Source organism: Pseudopodoces humilis, chromosome 33 (assembly GCF_049639895.1).
Source record: "Pseudopodoces humilis isolate 2021_Gansu_Grassland_sample_001 chromosome 33, ASM4963989v1, whole genome shotgun sequence".
In the NCBI taxonomy this organism is placed as follows: domain Eukaryota; kingdom Metazoa; phylum Chordata; class Aves; order Passeriformes; family Paridae; genus Pseudopodoces; species Pseudopodoces humilis.
Window position 1 is genome coordinate 1723336 of NC_142232.1, and position 16309 is coordinate 1739644.

A 16309-nucleotide genomic window follows, 5' to 3' on the forward strand; every position below is an offset into this window, starting at 1 on the left:
GTCTCCCCTCTCTTCACCCATATAATAAATTGCTTATACCTGAACAGTTTGACCCTGGAGAAGTCTCCCACCACAAGCATTTTTTACACAGCAATAGGAAAAAACCTCCAAGACCATCCAACATTGCTTGATGCCAAAGGAAGAATGCATTGGATGGAAGAGCTGAGACTCTTAGGGTTGTAAGTCAACAAATCCACTCCTCCCAATGAATTCCTGATGTCATACGCACTCTCAATGGAGGTTTCTGCCTCTGCCTTCATCCAGGTACCTACTGAGGAACCAGGAGGATGTAGAGATCACCAGCCAGGTGTCTTTTCAAGGGGAATCACCTGGAACGGGGCTCATCAGGTGTCTGCCCAACCGAAGTCACTGGGGATCATCCAATGCAGATCCTCCCATGGGAGATGGAGTTGGAGCAGTGCACAAAGCTCCTCCTTCACTCAGGACATTCACAGGGCTTCCCTTACAGGTAGGTCCATTTGTGTGAAGTTAAGGCAAAGCTCTGATGGAAGCTCTTCTTATACTCGGGACACTCATAGAGCCTCTCCCCAGTATGGACGTGCCAGTGGACGATGAGGGTGGAGTTACGTTTGAAACCCTTCCTGTAGTCAGGGCAGAGGAAGGGCCTCTCCTCCGTGTGTGTTTTCTGATGCATGAGGAGATCTGACCTGGTCCAAAACCCCTTCCCACACTCAGGACACTCGTAGGGCTGTTCCTCACTGTGGGTCTTCTGGTGGTCGATGAGGCTGGATGTATGGCAGAAGCTCTTGCCACACCTGAAGCACTTGTAGGGCCGTTCCCGAGTGGATCTTCTGGTGCTGGACTAGGACAGAACTCAGGCTGAAGCTCTTCCCACATTCCCCACACTTGCAGGACTGTTCCCTGTGTGTGGTTGATGGCGGATGAAGAGGTGGGAGGTGTGGCTGAAGCTCTTCCCACATTCCAAGCACCTGTAGGGCTTCTCCCCGGTGTGAAGCTGCTCATGGACCACCAGGCTGGATCTCTGGTTGAAGCACAGGGGAGGTCTTTTCTCCTCAGAGCACTCTGGGATGGGTTTGGATCCCTTTGGCATTTCCTCCCCATTTGATTCCTGCCCCTTGGAGCTGCTCAAAACGGCCTCTTCCACAAGGTTCTGCTGCGGGGATTTGTCCTCCTTTATCTCCATCTGCAGCTCAGCACCTGGAGGAGGAAGGACAAGGGAAGGGACAAGAAAAGGAAGGAGCAAGGAAGGAAGAAGGAAAGAACATGGAGAGGAAGGACGGCAGAGATTTAAGAAGGAGAGGAAGGGACAAGAAGTAAAAAGAGAGAAAGAAGATGAAGGAACAAGAAGAACAAGAAACAAGAAGAGGCAGGAAGGAAGAAGGAAAAGAAGGAAAAGAAGGAAAAGAAGGAAAAGAAGGAAAAGAAGGAAAAGAAGGAAAAGAAGGAAAAGAAGGAAAAGAAGGAAAAGAAGGAAAAGAAGGAAAAGAAGGAAAAGAAGGAAAAGAAGGAAAAGAAGGAAAAGAAGGAAAAGAAGGAAAAGAAGGAAAAGAAGGAAAAGAAGGAAAAGAAGGAGAGGGAGGGAGGGAGGGAGGGAGGGAGGGAGGGAGGGAGAGAGGGAGGGAAAGAAAAAATGGGATTTGCCTCCATGCCAGAGGGAAAGGGAAGGAGACCAGCTCAATCTGTCCCTGGCAGGACAGTGTTGGCAGCAGGGCTGTCCTGCAGCTCAGGGAAATATTGGGCTGGGAGATGGGGCAGAAGAGAACGGGAAAGGGGCAGTAAGTTCCTCCTCATCTGCCTGGGGGTCCCAGAGCAGCTTCCTCACTGCCTCCTCCATTCGGCCAAACCTTGGGAATGAAAACAAGGGATGAGCACCTAGGATTGGGGGTTCCTCCTGTCCAAGTCCATCTCTAGAAGTCACCCGGTATCTTGTGTCCATGAAAACCTCCAAAACTTCAGGTCTAAGAAGAAAAAATCCTTCCCTGGGGTTCCTCCTCTCTGCTGTCTTCACTATGGGGTTCTGGGGGTCCCCCTTGTCCTGGATGCTGTGGCTCCTGCACATATTGGAGGACCCTCCTTTGCAGGGTCTCTGCCTGCTCCAGGCTTCCAGGGAATCACAGGGGTCCCTCCTACTTGGTCTCACCACTTTGGGATTCTGGGAATCCCCCATATCTGGGCTGATGAGGGTCCCATGGGTCCCCCTCTCTGCAGTACCACTAAGGGATGCCGAGGGTTTGGGGGTCTCTCCTACCTTGACTGTCTGCTCTGGGGTGCTGGGGGTCCTAGGGGTCTCCCCTCTCTGGGGTCCCCATTTTGGTGTCCCAGGGGTTCCCCCTCTCCAGGCTCATCCCTTCTCCAGGCTCCCTCATTCCCGGCTCTCGGGTTCTCCCTTCTCCAGGCCTCCATTTCAGGCTCCGGGACTCCTGGGGCTCCACCCTTTTCGATTTCCCCAGTCTCAAGGCTGCTCCTCTCCCCCTTGCTGGTACCGGGCGATCGCCACGTGGCTTCGGGGACCTCCATCCCCCACCCACTGCCGGGACTCTGCCGGCAGCCACCACCGGGACATCCCAAAAAAAAACACCTCCCAGAGTGTTTCCCCACCCAGAGGGATTTCGGGTCCACTTTGGAGTCCTGCAAGATCCAAACATCGCTCCGCCCGCCCCGTCCCGAAAAAAAGAAACAGGGACCCCCAAAGATACTTCGGGTGAGCTCCAAATATCCCTCCACCCTTCAAAAAAGCCCTGCCAGGACCGCCCAAGATATTCGGGGTGGCGCTCCCCTTCCCGGTCACCTGCGGGATGCGGGGCCCGATGTTCTCGGCGCGAAGGGGCTGCAGATCCAGAGAGCGACGGACACACCTGGGGCCTCCTCTGCTGCTCCTCTTGCAGTTCCTGCTCCTCCTCTCCCCCTCCTCTTCCTCCCGCTCCTCCTCCTTCCCCTCCTCCTCCATCTCTCGGCTGCTGGCGAGGAGCTCTGGGGTGAGCGGAGCGGGGCCGGGAGGCGGTGGGAAAGGGCTGGGAGAGGGGGATAAGGAGAGGTAGGACAGGGGGAAGTGGTTTCTCAATGAGGGGCTGCCAGTTAATCCCAGGAGCCCCAAATCCCCTCCGTGTCCTGCCAGCCCCTGCCGGCGCTGTGGGGGCCGGGCCGTGCCCCAGTGCCGGCTCAGGGGGTGCTCCAGGCTGACGTGCTCCACCTGGCAGCTGGAGCTGAGCCCGCATTGCCGGGGGCGGTTTCCAGCAGCACCAGGAGCTGCTGGCTCCAGTCCCCGCTGGGAAGCACGGCAGTGGCCAGCACGTGGCCCGAGAGCTGCTGCTGGCCCTGGGAGCAGCTCAGCTGGATGTGGGCAGGGGAGAAATCCATCAGGGAGCAGAGCAGGCGGCCGGGGCCGGGCTGGGAGCTCGAGGGCATCAGCGAGATGGACACGCTGGGATGGGCAGGTGGCTTGGGGACGCCCCATGCGGATCTGCCCCCTGCCAAGCTGCAGGGAATCGCCCCAGGGATCGAGTGCTAAGGGAACCACATTTCTTTCAACCCAACCCAACCCTGCCCTTCCCTCTCCCCCTGTCCCCATTCTCACCATTCCCCCAATCCACAGATCCCTACCAATGCAATTCGGGTTTCCCTGTCCCACACTTTGCGGGTCCCAGGCCCCTCTTCTACCCTGCTCTTCCACCCCTTCCCCACTGGCTCCCAATCCACCACCCTAGTCCATCCTGCTTGGTTTTGGAGGTTCCAGGCCCCTCCTCCTCCATCTGTGCGTCCCATCCCGCCTATCACCCAATTTGGACAGCTCCTGGCTGCTTTTTCCTGGGAGGAATCCCTGGGTTTTGGGATTTTTAGGGTGCAGTTGTGCACCTCCACCCTGTGGAGGGGGACAGCTCTTTCGGGCTTTTCCCTCCCTGCTGTGGCCTCTCAGCTGCCCCCCACACCCTGGGGGTGCTGGGATTTCCCTCCTGGGCACAAGGACGTTCATTCCCTTCCAGGAGCCCAACGCCCGGCTGGGGCTCCAGGCCAGGGGGTCCTTGAGCAGCTGCCCCAGAACCTCCGCCAGGGTCTCCCAGCGCAGCCGCAGCCGCTCGGCCTGGGCTCCCCAAAGCCCTCAGCAAGCCCCAAGTCCCTGCCAGGAACCCTCAACTCCCTCAAACCCAGCATCCCCCACAGCCCCTGTAAGTTCCCCCCATGGCAGCAGCCATGGCCACGGCCCACCATGTCACTGGCCATGTCCCACCATGTCCTCACCCATGGCTGTGTCCCCACTGTGTTTCCATCCCTGTCACTGTCCCCCACGTCTCCATCTGTGCCAGTGTCCCCCCATGTCCCCATGAATGGCCACATCCCCATCCATGTCCATGTGTACCCATGTCTGTCCCACCAACTCTCTGTCCCTCAATGTCCCCACCCATGTTTTAGTTCATTGTCTTTATTTTTACCCAAATGTTGGATATTTTAAAGGGACAAAGAGAAATTAAAAGCAAATCAAGGCCAAAACAAAAGGATTCCCGTGTCTGTGTCCAAATAGGATCCATGTGCTTGGTTGGGAGGGAAGAAGGTGTCTGGGGAGGTTTCCACCCCACTGTCTCCAAAATCTTGATCTTTGACCCAGTTCATTAGCATTTGGCTGAGGAAGGCACCCTTGGGCCATAGGAAATCAAAATCATCAAATTACAGAGGTTGGAAAAGACCTCCAAAACTATCCAGTATTACTTGATGGCACCAGAAGATAGGATTGAATACAAAAGGTTTCTGGGATTGAAAGTCAACAAATCCCAAGGAATTCCATTGTTGGTCTGTGTCCCAATGGATGTTCCTGCCCCTGTGTTCATCCAGGTGCCCATGGGGAGCCAGGAAGATGTGGAGCCTCCCAGCCAGGTGTCTTCCCAACACCGATCACCAGGACCACGGATCACCAGGGCTCTGCCCAACGGGGGTCACTGGGGAGCATCCAACGCCGATCCTCCCACGGGGATGGAGTTGGAGCAGCGCACGAAGCTCTACCTGCACTAGGAGCACTCGCAGGGCTTCCCTTAGTGGTGCCTCCGTTTGTGTCTGGTCAACTGAGAGCTGTCTGAGAAGTTCTTCCCACACTGGGGACACTCATAGGGCCTCTCCCCAGTGTGGATGCGCCGGTGGACGGTGAGGTTGGAGTTGTGCTTGAAGCCCTTCCCGCAGTCGGGGCAGCGGAAGGGCCTCTCCTCTGTGTGAATCCGCTCATGTAGGAGGAGATTGGAGCTGGTCTTAAACCTCTTCCCACACTCAGGACACTCATAGGGCCTCTCCCCAGTGTGGATGAGCTGATGTTTTCTCAGTTCAGAGCTCCACCCAAAGCTCTTCCCACATTCCAAGCAAGTGTAGGGCCGTTCCCCTGTATGGATCACCTGATGACTGATCAGGCTGGAACTCTGGCTGAAGCTTTTCCCACATTCTACACACTCATAGGGCTTTTCCCCAGTGTGGATCCTCTGATGTTGCATCAAGATAAAGATGCTTCTGAAGCTCCTCCCACATTCCCCACAGTCATAGGGCCGCTCCCCGGTGTGGATCCCCTGATGTTGTATCAGGTTAGAGCTACTGCTGAAGCTCTTCCCACATTCCACACACTCGTAGGGCTTTTCCCCAGTGTGGACCCGCTGGTGCCGGACCAGGTTGGAGCTGTCACTGAAGCTCCTCCCACACTGCCCACACCCGTACGGCTTTTCCCCAGTGTGGATCACCTGGTGCCGGATCAGGCTGGAGCTGTGGCTGAAAGCCTTTCCACATTCCAAGCACTTGTAGCGTTTCTCCCTACCATGAGGATTCTCCACCAGCTCTGAGCTCCTGCTGGACTTCCTGCTGCCTTCCTGGCACAGGGCGGGTCCTTCTTCCATGCAGCTCTCTGGGCTGGGTTTGCAGCCCCTCCTCATTTGGGATTTCCAAGGCTTTTCCTCCTCCTCCATCTGGCCAAGGCTTGGGAATGAAAAATCGTGGTTGGAGGAAAAAAACAAGAGGAGAGTGCTTTGGGCTGGGGGTTCCTCTTTACCCAAGTTCGTCTCAGAAAGTCATTGGGCATCTTGTGTCTGTAAGGACCTCCAAAACACCAAGAGTCAGCCCAAAAATCATCCAAACATTGAGACACAGATCAAAAACTCCCCAAGCATTAATATTCAGCCAAAACCCCCTCCAAAAGAGAAAGATTCAACCCCTGCAAAAAATCAAAGCACCAACATTTAGCCCAGTAAAGCTCAGAAACAAGATTCAGCGTTGTGAAAATCATGGATCCCTGGTCACCTGATGCATGTGAGGGGGGGCAACACTTCTGGGGCTGGGGGAGGCTGCAGATACAGGGAGGGGTGGAACCTTTTGGTGCTACCTGTTTCTGCTCCTCCTCTACTCTTCCTCACACTCCTCTTCCTCCTACTACTCCTCCTTCTCCTGCACAGTTCCACCTTCTTCTCCCACAGGCATCATTTGACCATTTTGTGTCTCAACCCTGCTTCTCCTTCCCTTCTCCTCCTGCCCTCAGGCCCAGCACCCACTGCCGGCTCCCTCTTCCCCCCCAGTCCCACAGCATCCCACCGCAGGGGCACGGATGGAGCTGGGCCAGCTCGGCCTGGGGCAGCGCTGGGCTCTCGGCCGCTTCCGCCCGCACTCGCTCCCCACTGCAGCCGCTCCCGCCACCACAGCGCGGGGGGGCCCGGCCTTGGCGCTCCCCCCTCCCACCTCCCCAAATTCCCCTCAAGGGGGGCGCCAAGGCCCGGGGGGGAGGGGCGCAGCTGGGCTCCAGCTGGGCAACGCTGGCAGCTGCGGCTCTGCCTGGACACTGATGAGTCATCAGCGCCGCGCGCTCTGATTGGCTCAGCCCTGCCTGAACCCTGCGCCTGCACCAAGGGGGGACACCCTGCTCCAGGGGGGATGGCCCCAAAACGGGGGAACCCCAGCAAAGGAAGAACAACAAAGGCTCTTTACAAACACATGATGGGAATCTCATTGGACATAGGGCAAGGGACGTGGACATAAGGAAGTGACAGGAGCCATCAGTTGCAGAAAATGTTATTAACTGATGACACAGACTGCTGCTCAGCCAAGGTCCTGCTAAATTCATGAACTTCCAGAAGAACAACAAAGACTTAACACAGCCATCAATATCAGTAGCTATACAAAGGTGGGGTGCATATTAAGGGGGTTATGTAGTAGGTGCATTGGGAAGTCTGTACCGCTTAAGTACTTCAGCCAGTGGGGAAAGGGAGAGGGAAATGCGGTGTTGGAAACCGAAAAACAGAAACTTCTGCAGATGCTGAAGGGTCTTGGAAAGAGCTTGGATTGATGTAGTGATGAAGGTACACAGACATTGTGTAGAGAAATCATAAACTTATGTTCTTATCATTATAATTACTATACTAGAGTAAGTAAGAAATTATATTAGGTAAAATTGTTTGAGGTTTAAACTGTAATAGTGTGACTTACAGAGTAGGTAAGAGATCTAGAAACTGTAACAGAGGTGTGTATGAGTATGTGACCTGTCAGCTTATTGGCTAAAAAGAGTGACACAGTGCAGCAAAATTAAACAAAGGTGATAGGTTAATAAGTGAAAACAAGGTTTGTGTCAACTGTCTATTGGACCAAATTGTTATATATTGCTGTGCAAAGAAGAAATTCGTGTTCTTGAGCTATGGCTGACTTCTTGCTCTTCTAAATCTCATGCCCCAAGACTGGTATCTTATCTGGCTACTTGAGCAATAAATCATCTCAAAGCAAGGTGGTCCCATCCCTCGTTATACATCTCAACGATATGGTGCCTCTATGAGGTCGATCACTAGGAGTAGCATCAAGAAAGCCCCAGTGAACGTGATCCTGGGAATTAAGCTTTAGTCTGAAAGGTTACACCAACAAGTAACCAAGAAGCCTATGCAGTCACTCAATCGATGAGGACGGCAGAGGTCCTCGATTTCATCCCTGGCCAGGGCGAGTGACATGAGAACTGAGGTATCAGGATGCGAAGTAAAATTTTAAAGCAACAGAGAGATGTTTATTATAAATTTAAAAAAAAGGAAAAAAAAAAGAAAAAAATAGAAAAAGTTATTATCCTCCTAAGCAACAGTTAAGGAGCTTTCTCATTTGGATTCAGCGGAATTTGCTTGATATGGACCTTGAGTCTGCCTTTAAGAAATTTCTCTGGAATGCTGCGGGATATCGCCTACCTTCACTGCTTTTTCTGTGCTTTTTGTTAAGATTGTTAATGAGCAATCTACACAGGCTGCAAGCCCTGTAATTCTACCTGTGTCACAGCAGCAGCCATCCTTACCTCCCACTGCAAACATTCTTGGCTATGCCCTCCTTTGGAGAGAGGGGGGAGAGTCAGAGAGAAAAAAATAAGGAGATGTCCAATGTTTTTAAATCGATTGTGGACATACAGGGGCAAGATATTAACTTTACCTTTGAAGAGGAGCCAAATTTAGATCAGTTTCCACCCAACCCAGGGGGACATGGGGGAGCGCTGGAGCGTGTGCAGAGAACAAAAGCACCCCATGGCGGAGCCGCTGCAGAAGAAGCTCCAAGGCCACACTGGACAAATATCAGCAATTACAGAAACAGTTGAGCAGAGCCGTGGTGGCTCAAGCAGCTTCAAAGGGAGACAAAATAGCCAAAAAAATCACTAACTATATGGTATCTAGTTCAAGATTCATTACTGTAATTAAAGGTTGATAAGCTGCAATGGTCACCACTGCTACCACCTGGTTCATAGAGACTCTTCGCTTAACATCGCCTGTTTTTGTACAGTCGTGTCCTTTTCCCTCTGTCTGTGAACAACAAGAGATATATTGAGTGAAAGAACTGGGTTTGTTAAAGTTAACTTTGAGGGTTTTTTTCTCTCCGTCTTTCCCCTCTGCAAGTATATATGGGGCATGGTGAAGAATACACTGGAACCTTCTAGAGATAACAGCTGCCAACCAGGGCAGTTCACCCCCCGATCCCTCTCCAAGAAGAAGCACCAGGGTAGCATCCAGTTTGTTAAGAAGTCATGATTCACTGTTTTCTTAGAATGTCTTTATATGCCTTTTTAGAGCTAATTTTGTGTTTTTAAGTAATTATGAGTTCTTGCGGTTTTACAGTTTTACTGGAGAAATTATTGTGACCCCTTAGAAAATTCAAAAAAACCCTCTTTAGAAATGTTTAGAGTAAATATTAACAGAAGTAAAAAGTTAGCTTGCAATAATTAGTTTTAAAACCTAATGTTGAAATACTGAGTGATTTACAGCTACTAATAAAATGACCTTCCAATTAATGCTATCTACAGAAGATATTCATGGTTTGAAAAATAATTAGCTAGGAAAACTTCACTGTACAAGAATACAAAGTTAAGTTAACCACAGATTATCCATTTATCTGTTTTTTCCACAATTTCAGTAAGGTAATTTCAATGTGAATCTTTTTGCTATGAAAGCACATGTAACAGCATATATACCAATTTGGACTAAGGATTTTAATTAAAAATTGGACTTGATGTTTCTTCAAAGTGCTACAAAAGCTGAATGGCAAATTGCCAAACCCTTCTTTGTTGTGGCTTTTCTCTAGTAAAATTGTACTTTAAAAATCCCAACAAACTTAAGCTTGTACCAGGCAAATTCCTACTACAAATTAGTATTTTCAGTAACATTTGCAGTTATTATGAGTTATTCTCAAGGCCAAATTACATAAAATCATAATGCATTTGTTACATCTTTATAATCTCTATAGTAAATCCATGTTGCTGTTTTATTATGTTCAAAAGTTATATACCAAACTTTCAGTTGCCTTTTTTTTGTAATAAGAAGGTAAGATTGAGTTATGTTTTCATTTGGTATAGATTAAGTGTTAATAGAATTAAGCAAAGTTAAGTTTCACTAGGTTTAGGTCTGAGTGTTCTTAATATTCTTTTAGGGTCAAGTTTTGTTATTTCCTTCTTTCAAAATTAATTTCTACCAGGTTTGAAATATAAATTGTCTCCCGTTTTGTTAAAAGACACTTGTCTAAATTGCAAAGTATAGTTATTTTCCTAGAGATGAGGATGACTACAACTGAAACAGCTGTGATGGAACACTGATAAACACCTGCATGTGAATGGAAGAAGATAGAGTCTGTTGCACCCTTCATTTCATCCAAGGTTTAATTATTCATTACAATCTTTACTGGTTTTGTTTTCTGTAGCTTAATTGGTTTTCAGTGCTTCCAGAATTCCAGAAAAATCTATCATTGCTGAAAGTCAGCTACCATGAGAGAAACTTCAGATTAAACCAACTGCTAAATGGTTTGATTGGTCTGTTGCATAAGACTTCTGATCATTTCCTTTACACAAATGCATTTTAACAGTTTGCTGTGCTTTAAGCATCTCATAGCTGCTATTATTAAGAACCTTGTTTTGAAAATGAGTTAAGAGGCATCTTTCCAGGTTAAAGCCAGGCCTGGCCAAGCCTTGACTTTACCTAAATGGAATGTTTGCCAACAAGTCCAGATGTTTTCTGTACCAACTCAATATTCGAGTCACTTTTGACTTGGAAACTTGACCCTATTAATATGACAGCTGGATTAATTTTGAAGTGGGCTTGGAGAATCATTTCCAGAGGTGGTTACCCAGTCCTTCGCTGATTTGAGGTCTGTCAACTGTTTGCAGACTCTGAGATGCTGGTACAGTGTTTTAGTGGTTAATAATAATTCTATATCAGATATGTTATTAACAGTGTTTATTATCTAATTAATTTCTAACTACTGTAAGTTTTCATTCATTATGTGTATAGTTTTGTGTTGGTATTCATATGCATGGTAAAAGTACATCTCACTTTTGAAAGCAAAAGGAATTGATGCCCTAAGAACATTTGATTAATGTAATACGTGCATTAGAAATTTAGACCACAATTCATCTTGAATAATGAAATATTTACACCAAAAATTGTAGAAAATATCATAAAATCTGAATTCACAATTAAGTGTACCACAGCTAAGCCTAAATGATTCATTAACTTAAAGGGGAGAGATGCCTATATTTTGTTGAAAGGTTCAAAAGAGTAATCTATTCATCTGACCAGACTGACTGCCTCTGAAAACATGAGACCAAATAAACACAGAAGTCACCATACAGCCATAGTACTCAAAACAAGACTGGAAGTGAAACTGCCAGAACACAATTATGTCTGAAAAACTACACAGACAGTTTGCCAACAGAAGTTTCATGTTATCATGATGTTGTGTCTCTACTAATTTTCTTCAGTTACTCCCTGTTTCAGGATTTGAAGGAACATTCAGTGATGTTAAGGATCAACCTTTTCAGCTGATACACTTTCACCTGCTTAAACAGCACATCTGGAGTCTCAACTATTTGGATCTTAAATAATAATAATTTTTTCACTTCCCTGGAGGACATTGGAAATTATTTTTGTACCATTTACAAATTATCTTATCTGGCTACTTGAGCAATAAATCAACTCAAAGCAAAGTCATCCCATCCCTTGTTCTTCATCTTGACAATGCGGTCAGGAAAATTTGAATGAAAAGGAGGCTGCATCCTCCAACAGCTGGAGAGAACCCATGGGAAATATCCCATGGCCTCTCCTTATTTTTTGAATGAAATTACTATTACAGGACTCCTCTGTCTTCTTTGTAGACAGAAACCTCTGGAGATGTCAATTTTTCCACACACCTTGGGGCAATTCCTTCCACCATCTGGGACAGTGGGCAGTGAGTGCAGCTGAAGGTGCCTCACCCAGTTTGGGGGATCGGCTCCCTCGGCTGGCGGCGGCACCAGGGATTGACTGGGTACCCGAGAGTGAGCAGGAGACAGACGAGTGATGGATCAGGGGGGCTCTCAAGAGCCGGCAGGGAGAGAGCACTGAAAATCTCAGCAGTGACTACAGTGGGATCTTCGGGGAGTAAACATGGCAGGGCACCCAGGGAGGGGACAAAAGGGAAAGCCACAAGGGGGTCCCAGCAAAAGGGATGATAGACCCAAAATATCTCTGAGGCATCCCTTGGGAGCATATTGAGGCAGTTTGCACATTTACAAATTCTAAGATATTTAAGGGCATGAACGCCCAGAGGGGCAATAAGGGAAGTCCAGATGGGATTTAGACAACAGGGGATGGATGGTGTTGGTGTGCTGGGAAGGGATTGGCTGAAGGGGAGTGTGCAGGACTATGGTTAAGGCAAGAAGCAGCCAGAGGAATCTATGGGGTAGGAAAAATGATGATGGAAAAGAGAAGGAAGAGAAAAACAGTGAGGACTGAGATATTTTACAGAACTGTCTTATCCTCAAAATTTGCCAGCTGATCCAGATCCTTTACATCACCAATTTCCAGGACAGGAAAACAAGGAGGTCAGGATTTCAGGGGGTTTCTCTGAGCTGGGAGCGGCAGGAGCGGGCGCAGAGCTGCGGCACCGGGAGCACGGGCTGGGGGCCTGTGGGGAGCTGTGGGGCCGGGACGGGGCTCAGCACCCCCCGGGCAGGGCCGGCAGTGGCCCCCGGCCCCCAGGAGGCTGCGGGACGCCCCGGCCGCTGCCCGGCCCCGTGGAGCTGCCGGCCCTGCCCGCCGGGGGGGCCGCCTTTGGACACTGCGGCAGGACAGGGACCGGCTCTGGGATACAGGCTGGGGAGGGGAGCCTCAGCACAGCGAGCACGAGGAAGGAACAGCTCAGAAATGGGGATTAGACCTGCAAGGATCCACACGATCTTTTAAGCATTTTGTGGCGGGTCCCTGGAGAAAGGAAGGATTTTGCAGAAAGCTCAGCAGCTGCCACAGGATGAGCACCCCCAGGCACTGAGGGGGGCTGCAGCAGGGCCAGAAGAAGCCCCTGCAGCACTTGCTCACAAAGGCTCAGCAGCTGAATGCAGCAAGGGATGAGCCAAAGGCCAAGCTGAAGGCAAAGGCCATGGCACAGTTCCTACAGCCCCTGAGGGATCAAGCCCAGGGCCCAAGGGGGCCCCAGCACCCAGGGGACACCCTCGGCCACAAGCACCTGGCACAGGCATTGCCCTCCTGGCCAGGGGACAGCCCACCCAAACAGCCCCTGGCAAGGAATCAGCCTTCCAGCTGCAGGGCACAAGGACACTGCAAGCACAGACAGGAGCACCCTCAGCACGAGCAAGTCCAGCCCTTGATGGACAGGTATTCTTACAGAGGATGCAAACAGAATTCTGCCTTTGAGTGTGAGAGGTACACAAGAGGTAGAAGAGAAAATGCTGAAGACATGGACAGTCCTTCTGCAGGGATGCACGGAAGCACTGGCCTTATTCGGGCAAATAAATAAATTGCAGGAAATATCAAAGGAATTTTTCTCACCCCCAGGAACTGGCTTAATGCAGGATGTGGATGACTTGCTCCAATAAGGAGGACAAGAAGTGCTAGAAGAAGCTGCTGTGCAATGCCTTAATTTTCAGGCTAAAAAGTATCTTTGAGTATTTGGGGAAAAAAAAAAGTGCAAATAGTGGAGAAAAAGGCTAAATATTTAGGTCCTATTTTGACTGAAAGTTTGTGGTGAATTGACCCGGAGAGGGTCTGGGGAAATCTCAGAAGTAATGCACTAAAAAGGAGCTATAACGATTTTTAGGATTATTAGGGAATTGCAGGACCTGGATTGAGGATTCTCTGTTCTTGCAAGAACATTGTAGGACTTTTTAACCCCAGATAGCTTCAATGTTGATGTATGGACTTGAGAAAGAGAACAAAACTTGAGAAAATGAAAAAAACAAAATTATTGATGCCCCAGCCATGGCTCTTCCAGAATCAGAAAAGAAATTTTAATTGTATGTGAATGTTAAACAGGGCCATGCCAAATGAATTCTTGTGCTAAAATGTTTAATCCAGTGGCCAGAGTGGCCTCATTGTCTCAGAACTGTGCAGCCACGACTTTAATGGGAACTGAGGCCCAAAAACTGCTGGCAGGAGGATCTCCTGTTGTTCAAGTCTGGCATCAAACTAAAGACTTTGTAGACCAAAAGAGCCTCCAAATGAATGAGCAGAGCTCAGTTATTACAGTATGAAACTTGTTCAGTGGCACAGAGGACAGGGGAAGGGTTTAACCCAGCCTCCTGTTTAAACAGCCTGGAGAGGGGGCTGGGAAGAAACCCATGACTGCATTCAAGTGACAGAGCTCCAGACCCAGGCTGGGAGAGATTTATGAGACATTCCCTGGACTGAGGGAGAAAATGTGGTTTTGGATGGGTTCTCAAGGGCAGCAGAACGGAAAAGAGTTTCAAGACTCGCTATTGTTAGCGAAAGGGAATTAGACAAAGCACTGGTTACTGCCCCCATGGTCAGCTCAACCTGCCGAGCTGGGTGTGCTTGTAAGAGCCTGGCACTGAAATGCCCTGAGCAGGAAGGCTTAAATCTTCTTAAATCTTAAATCTTCTGCTGACACCAGGGCAGCTAACAGGGTGCCAAAAGCAAATCTGGCATCCTCAGCAATCACTGGATTAGTTATCAAGGGATTTCTAAAACAAATAATTCCAAGAAAAGGGATTGTGGAAGCAACAGACTCAGACAGGGGAACTCATTTTACAGGAAAGATCCTTCAGGGGCTTATGGCAGCTTTAGGAATACAATGGGAACTCCACAACCCCTGGCACTACCAGAGCTCACGTCAGGTAGAAAGAATGAATGGGGAAATAAAGAAACACCTTTGGAAGCTGGTGATAGAAACCAAGATGCCATGGGTATGGCTTTTGCCATTGGCTTTAGCAAGAATAAGAGCCAGACCCAGGGCAGATATTCAATTATCTGGAACTGATCTTTGGAATTCGTAACTGATCCTGATAATTCTTGACCGAGTGCAAGGTGGAGATAAGCGATGTATATTCAAAGCAGGCTGTGGGCAAAATCCTGTTGCCTGTGGAATCTCATCCTCAGGAAGCTCGGCTGGCAAAGACCCTGCCTTGGGAGTTTGCTGTTCACAACATCCAACCTGGACATTGGGTCCTGCTGACAGCTCTGGTGGCCAAGTGACATGGCCCATTCCAAGTGTTCCTGAGCACAGAAACAGCCCCAGCACAGCTAAACACAGGGGGACCTCTCAGCCTCGCCTCAAGGACTCTGACGCCCTGGAGAGCTGGGACTTCCCCGCTGCAGGAGGACCATGGGAGGCCACCCCTGAGCCTGCACTGAAGGCAACGCAGCAGCAGCCAGGGCTCCCCAGTGGGGGAAGCCCCTGGGCCTGCCCACAGATCCTCTGCTCAAATCCTCGGCCTGGGCACCCTCCTTTGGCATCTCCAGCCACTGTGGGACAATCCTTGCTCTCACTCTTGCAGCTTCAGGCCTTTCTGTGCCTGCCCTCGCCACAGCTGCTGGGGAAGGCACTGGGACAATTCCACTCTGGCTCTCAATTACACTCACACTCTGTCCTGCCTGGGATTCGATTCTGGGAAAATATACCAAGTGTAAATTTTGTTAAAATCTTCTTTCTCAATTCAGGCTTGGTTTGGTTTTGCCTTGGGGAAAGAAATTTTAGGTTTTTTCTTAAGGGATGTTACACCACTCAACAGAGGTGAGCTTAACATATCAACAGACTGGAAATAGCCCAAGAGATTCCCACAAAGATAATGACCATCAACAAAACATCACACAGAATTCACAGGTTGGAAGAGACCTTCAAGATTATTGAGTCCAACTCATGCCCTAACCCCTCAACTAGATCATGGTACTGAGTGCCATATCCAGTATTTTTTTAAAAACATCCAGGTATGGTGACTGTACCACCTCTCCAGGCAGATCATTCCAGTACTTTATCACTCTTTCCATGAAAAACTTGTTCCTAATATCCAACCTATATTTCCCTTGACTCAGCTTGAGACTCTGTCCTCTCGTTCTGTTAGTTGCTGCCTGGAGAAAGAGACCAACCCCACCTGACTACAGCCACCTTTCAGGGAGTTGTAGAGAGTGATAAAGTCACCCAAGTCCTCTGTTCTCCAGGCTGAACAACCCCAGCTCCCTCAGACATTCCTCACCGAGCTCATGTTCCAAGCCCCTCACCAGCCTCGTTGCCCTTCTCTGGACCCAGCAACAACGCCCAGTAGCAAATATCAACCAACATCTACCACAGACACTGCCCCAAGCATAGCTGGAGACACCTGGTCTGGAGAAGTCTGATCAGGAAACCCAGGAGTGCAGACCTAATTAACATCAGAGGTGAAGAAATCCGGGTGCAACAGGAAATCAGATACTAAGAACTCCATAACTTGGAAGCAATGAAACCAATGGATTTCTATGGGATCAGACTGTATAAAGTTTAGGAGAAATCTAGTAAAATTCACATGTTACAGAATTATTTTCTCTGCACGCTCAAGTTACCTGTGGATGAAATGATTTCTGTTGCACATCCTGGCCAGAATCAA

General features: G+C 49.2%; 2 pseudogenes across 1 annotated transcript; one reads left to right on the forward strand and one right to left on the reverse strand.

Moving 5' to 3' along the window:
* Positions 1 to 16309, forward strand: part of LOC102111794 (uncharacterized) — a 123843-nt pseudogene that overhangs the window by 42796 nt on the left and 64738 nt on the right.
* Positions 11 to 12297, reverse strand: LOC148182339 (uncharacterized; annotated as a pseudogene). The gene is made up of 3 exons (XR_015774790.1): positions 8389 to 12297; positions 5035 to 6042; positions 11 to 995 (listed from the first exon to the last, which is right to left on the reverse strand). The product of XR_015774790.1 is annotated as an uncharacterized LOC148182339 (transcript).